At 46.8% G+C, this 6,354-nt stretch overlaps 1 protein-coding gene across 1 annotated transcript in view; it reads right to left on the minus strand.

Moving 5' to 3' along the window:
• LOC119164514 (uncharacterized) overlaps positions 1–6,354 on the minus strand; it is a 232,378-nt gene that overhangs the window by 88,928 nt on the left and 137,096 nt on the right. The window lies entirely within an intron of this gene.

Genomic DNA, 6,354 nt, shown 5'->3' on the forward strand with positions numbered 1-6,354 from the left:
GTGGCACCCAAGAGATCACAATTGAGTGCCCAAGGGTGAGGCAAAGTTCACTAGGCACGTGAGATAAAGAAGTTTGCGGGCGATAACGTACCCGTTGCAAGCGTACGATTGGCGGAACAAGGGAGAGGTTTTTGCCCTGAAGTGGGCGTAGTCACGTATGGGACGAGACTGATGACGATCGCCTAAGAATATCTGTTCGACATGAAAATTACGAAACCGTATGGCACTCGGAAATGACGATAGGATCATGACTTCTTTGCAACGTGCAACAATCCGTCTGCAGATGCGTGAACGCTTCAATTTTTTGTCGTCTTGTGGTTATTATCATGACGTAGCGCTGAATAAGCTTTCTTTAGGTTATCTAGTTTGTTCCTGGATCCACCGATGGGGGAGCGTGTGGGCTACGTGAAGATATAAGTACAGTTCGTTGTTCAAAATAAACCAGTTGTGAGTTTGCGCCCGTGTTGTTTGCCTCTTTTCCTTGTGTCCGTGTACGTGTTTGCGCAAAGAAGTCATGAACGAGTACCAACTCGCCCAACTTTCAGTACTGTTGTGACGATAGGATGTTGTAGCTCGTATGGCTCGGCATATCAATAATGGAACACTAAACGAAACCCAAGCAGTGCCTCGTGTTTGGCTGTTGATTACTGGAGCTGTTTTTTTAAGGATAGCAGGAGCACTTTCGTAAGTTGTCATCGAATGATATAACTCTCGTTTGTTAATCGCTTCACAAGTCGATTGCCCGGAAAGTGTTCCAAATTCGTAAATTACCAGCGTAGTTGCGAGGATTCGTCATGCGCGTACACTGCCTCCCCTCTCCTTTTGTCCCTGGAAAATCGCTGGAAAGCCGAACAAAGGGATGACACCGGGAAAAGTAGCCACCTCAGCGCGTGTCAAAGCTTCGATCACTATTTTTTTATTTTTCTCAGCTCAAAGGCAGTGGATAACTCCCAGCGCCACCACGAGCGCGCTAGTGTAATACTGCACAGCTTAATTCCAGCGCTATAAAGCTTGGAGCAGGTGCGTGGATTGATTGATTGATTGATTGATATGTGGGGTTTAACGTCCCAAAACCACTATATGATTATGAGAGACGCCGTAGTGGAGGGCTCCGGAAATTTAGACCACCTGGGGTTCTTAAACGTGCACCCAAATCTGAGCACATGGGCCTACAACATTTCCGCCTCCATCGGAAATGCAGCCGCCGCAGCCGGGATTCGAACCCGCGCCCTGCGGGTAAGCAGCCGAGTACCTTAGCCACTAGACCACCGCGGCGGGGTGTGGAGGCACCTCATGGTGGCTGCGGTAAGCGTGTGGAACACGGCGTGGCCTCCGCGATGAGAGCCGCAGCGCGTCGTCGCTTGTTGCCGGAGCCACTCTCGAAGGCCACGCGCACTAATGCTCAAATATGACAGAGTTTTTCTGCTAAGACTTAATTTGGCTTGCGAAACGGCCGAGTGGGCAATGTCTAGCGTCTTCGAAAAGAATTTATGAATTCCGTAGCCTGTGTACCGTCATGACATCGGAATCATGCTTACAGGTTGTGGAAAGGCAATGTTTAGAGTCGGAAGCATGAAATAACACAAATTTATTTATTTATTTATTTATTTATTTATTTATTTATTTATTTATTTATTTATTTATTTATTTATTTATTTATTTATTTAAATCCCTTAAGAGCCCAGAGGGCATTACATAAGGGGGGATACATACAAGAGGTTACTATAGCATCAGTAAAACAACATGTCAGGGAGTAATACTAGTAATCAAACTGACCGATAGCCCAAGCAACATTACTAATAACACAATAAGCAAAAAACACAGTAAGCAGCTCACCATAACAGGAAACATATTTCAAGAAATAGCAATAAACATTCTCTAAGCATGCGTTGCACATGAAATGTCAATGGTGGTTACAAATTATTGTCAACTTCTAAGTAAGTTAGTACTGCAGACTGGAAAAGGGAGGGTTCTGTAATAGCGACGATGTTTGAGGGCAGCGCGTTCCACTCGTTAATGGATAACAGCAGAGGTGAAAATTGGTATTTCTTAGTGCGTGAATATATTGGATTGACCTTATGTGCATGACCAACGCGATCAGAAACGTAGGGAGCCGGGTGAATGAATGATCGGGAAAATGACGAGTCACTATGATATAAGCTATGGAAAAAACATAGGCGGGACAACTTTCTGCGCGTGGCAAGCAATGGAAGGTTCAGAGAACGCTTAACACATGTTACGCTTTGGTGGCGAGAATGACAGGAGGTGATAAACCGAGCTGCTTTATTTTGTACCGATTCTAGCATATCAGATAACATTGCCGTGTGTGGATGCCAGATGGTTGACGCATACTCTAGTGAAGGCCTGATCAGAGCTTCATATGCGTGAAGTTTAGTTTTCAAGTTTGCGCATCTGAGGCGGCGTTTCAAAAGACCGAGTTTTTTTGATGATTTGCTGGTGATGTATTCAATGTGACTGTTCCAGGTTAGGTCGGAACTAAAGAAAATGCCGAAGTATTTTGTGGATGAAACGGTCTCCATTACGTTGCTATTGACTATGTATCTGACGGATGATGAGGGGTTGGCTACGGAAGTAAATCTAATATGTTTGGTTTTTTCAGCGTTGATGTGCATCTGCCACAAGTTGCACCACTCTGTGAGTTTTAACAAATCTGACTGTAGGATGCTACTGTCATTCGGTTCGGTAATCTCCTTATATATAACGCAATCATCTGCGAATAGGCGTAGAGAAGAAACAATATTAGATCCAATGTCATTGATGTAGACCAAAAATAATAATGGTCCGAGCACGGAGCCCTGGGGGACACCGGATTTTACCATGCACTTTCTGGAAATTATGTGGTTAAGTTTGACCGATTGCGACCGGTTACAGAGGAATTCTTGAATTCATTGGATTGTTTTCTGATCAAGCTGGAGGTTACGGACTTTAGTTATTAATCGGTTATGTTGGACGCGATCAAAAGCCTTTGAAAGGTCTATAAAAATAGCATCTGTAGGAGCAGATCTATGCATGGATTTGTGCAAGTCTGTCAACAATTCGAATAGTTGGGCGTTGCAAGAGCGTTTTTCCCGAAAACCGTGTTGGTTTGGGATGAGGATGTTGTTTCTGTTCAAGTGAGATACAATTTTCGAGTAAATGATATGTTCTAATAGCTCGCAAGATATACAGGTTAGAGAGATTGGACGATAGTTGTTCGGACTTGACTTTTGGCCGGATTTGTATATGGGTTTAACAAAGGCGTATTTCCAGTCTTCCGGTACACAGCCCGTGTCAAGCGACTGCTGAAAGATCAGCGACAATAAATACGCTGATCTGTGGCAGGTTAATTTTAGGAGTTTGGCACTAATTCCGTCGGGCCCCGGGCTAGTCTTGCGAGGAAGGCGTTGTACAGCTTGTGCGACACCATTTTCAGTTATTGTAATTGAAGAAAAAGGGTCGTGAATGGTAAGTTTTTAACAGTGCCAGTGAGTCTAGTGCAAGTTCTTCCATGAACACAGATGCAAAAATTCGTTGAAGCATTCAGCACTTTCCTCTGGAATATATCTATATACCGGCCATACGACCGACCATAGGAGCTCTGCTGCTCAAGCTGGAGTTGAGGCCGTTGATGTCGGCAGACAGAGGACTCAGCCCGTGTGCGCCACAAAATGAAGATATGTACCAAGAAGCTCCTAGCGTAGAATATTTATGCATGGTAAAGCATACCAAGAGCTTAGCAGAGGAAAGTGAGGCTGATGAGGAAGAAAGAAGGCGGGCAAGGGTAAACCATAGCATTATATAGTACAGTATAGCATAAAAAGGGGTGGGAAAAAGGGGCTATGGAGACGAGGTGTGGCGACGGGGTCAGGAGGTGGTCAAGGAAGGTAGATATGCTAGTACAAAACGATATAACTCAATCTGAGCTCGTCGGTTGCTAGCGCTTCCACGCCATTTGCGCTTAAAATGGCACAGACGAGGTACTGTCTTTAAGCTTTCAAGTGCACACATTTTTGCATCGCTAGCTTTGAATTTTCCCGTTTTCATAACAAAATCATATGCCGTTCATAGTAGAGCGTTTCCCGCATCTGTGACGCACGCAGAAAACAGAAGAAATGGCGTCTGCGTTCTGGCGCCCACAGTGGCGTAGGTCACCCCTGACACCGCACGGCCGCCTGCTCAGACTCCTTTTGACATAAACATTTGGTGGTTGGCGCGAATCCCAGGAGTTGCGTTCTCACAGTTTCTTCTATTTGTTTCTCATGAACGCACTTCAGGGAAGTCATTCAGAGCTATGGGTGGTGAAGAGCGGTGGGCGGTATTCTACCAGTGCCAACCGAGCCGAAAGCTCTGGTTAACTTCAAAGCGTAAGATGATCCTGTATACTATAATCGCTTACTTGATTAACACAAATGACACTGCATAAAAAAGTTGGCGCTAGAATGATAATCCAAAATGTGGTCCGTGTATGACGCTCCTAGTGACGCCAAACGAGACGAATGTGTAAGCACCGAATTACCGGAGTAATACGGAAAGACGGGCTAGTTGGTTTTGTTGCATACTGAAGTTTTAGCGCACACACACGACGACAAATTCGATAAGGACTGCGCAGGTCTCTGTGTGTCCATTGTATTTTTCCTCATGTGTGCGCGCTAAAGCTTCAGTATGAATCACCGGGTACGTTATTCTATGCCCCACATTCTTATGTCTACGTTACTGTCAAATGGCAGAATGTGGACTAAAGTGGCACGCACTGGATTTCAGAAAACGCCTGCGCTGTAGAATCCCTTTTTTATGACCAGATAGCCTTCTCGAAGCCATCTAAGGGCGCACGTGAAGTTGATATCGCTCCGTAATATTTTCCCGCTGCGTTATCGAGAGCAAGCGCAAGCGCAATCTTTTTCCGTGTCGATTCCTATTGTGAAGAAACGCGCCGCCCACCAGATGTCGCATCTCAAGTACACATTTGGGTCTGTTACGGGAGACTGAAGTACAAGGTCAGTTTTTAGTCGCTCGCGCCGATTCAGATCCAGGATAGGGTCTTCGTTGGCAGGCCATATTTCTTCGGCAAACTCCTACAGCTATCCGTGCCAAGAACAGCGCAGAGGCTCGATCATAAACAGTGGGCTACAGGAAGCGCATAGACATCTGCTGCGCCACTAAACAGCACTTTCGAGACTCGTGCTTTCACACTGCACAGCGACCAGCTGCCCACATCACACAACTTTCCGAACAAGGCCCCCATTTTCAGCCGGTCATGGCAGAAAAAGACATCCGCACACTGTGTCTTCACATGAGACACTTGTCCTTGGACCAAGTGCACAGCCTCGAAGACGACAAGGTGATACCGGGCCTGCGCCTCGGAGACGTCCAGGATAGCAAAGAGGCCCGCGACAAATCTGTGCTGCCCTAAAATCAGGCGAGTCACGCCTGGTGCGACTTCGCAAGCTTGCTGAGGCCTACTGCTGGCTTTTTGCGCGCAGCCAGAGGCTCACGTGGGCGCTCTTCGCGCTGAATCAGAGCATGCCACCCATCCACGACTTCACGCTGCAGACGCTGATAGCGACCGCGCCAACGTTCCCGGGAGTGGACATCGAGTACGTGACCCTGACCAGAGGGAGAGAGCGCTACGCGTGTGCTATCACCGCCCAAAAACAGTCGGACCCGGAGGGCGCGCAAATCGTCGTGGGCATGTGCGCGTGGCAGGACTTGCCATACCTGGCGATGTGTTTCCCCGGCACGAGCTGTGTGGCGCGAGTCCAGCCTCTTGTCGACGACATCCTCGAGTGCAAGTGCGACGACATTTTTCTCGACTGCTACACTGGCATCGACCAGACACTAGCTCAAGCCAACATTCATCGCATGCAATCTGCAAGTGGTATAGCGGGAGTGTTGAAATCGACATTGAAACTGTAGACTAGCTACAGACACTTGGACGTCAAGTACAAGTCCATACTCACTGACAGCATCTGAACGGCGAGACTAATGCAACGCGGAATGTGGCCATATGTAAGGGTACGCCTGCTTCTTTGCGTCAATATACCATTGGTCAAGTTGTTATGGCGCTTAATTGCTAGCCCGAAGAACGCGGTATCAAATCTCGACCTCGGCGTTTGCGTTCGATGGAGGTGGAATGGTCGAGCCCGTAAGGCTAGGGATAGGTGAACTTTACAACACCCCATGTGGTTGACTTTTTCGGAGTCCTCCTGTACGCCATCTCTCGTAATAATATATCAGTTTTCGAACGTTAAGCCATGATATGTAACTTTACCTATACGTCATTCATTTACTAACCTATAGCAAACTACATAGCGGGCTGTCTGTGAGACCAGATTTATTGGAGGTGCTTGGTATTAT

Source organism: Rhipicephalus microplus, chromosome 8, assembly GCF_043290135.1.
Source record: "Rhipicephalus microplus isolate Deutch F79 chromosome 8, USDA_Rmic, whole genome shotgun sequence".
Lineage (NCBI taxonomy): Eukaryota > Metazoa > Arthropoda > Arachnida > Ixodida > Ixodidae > Rhipicephalus > Rhipicephalus microplus.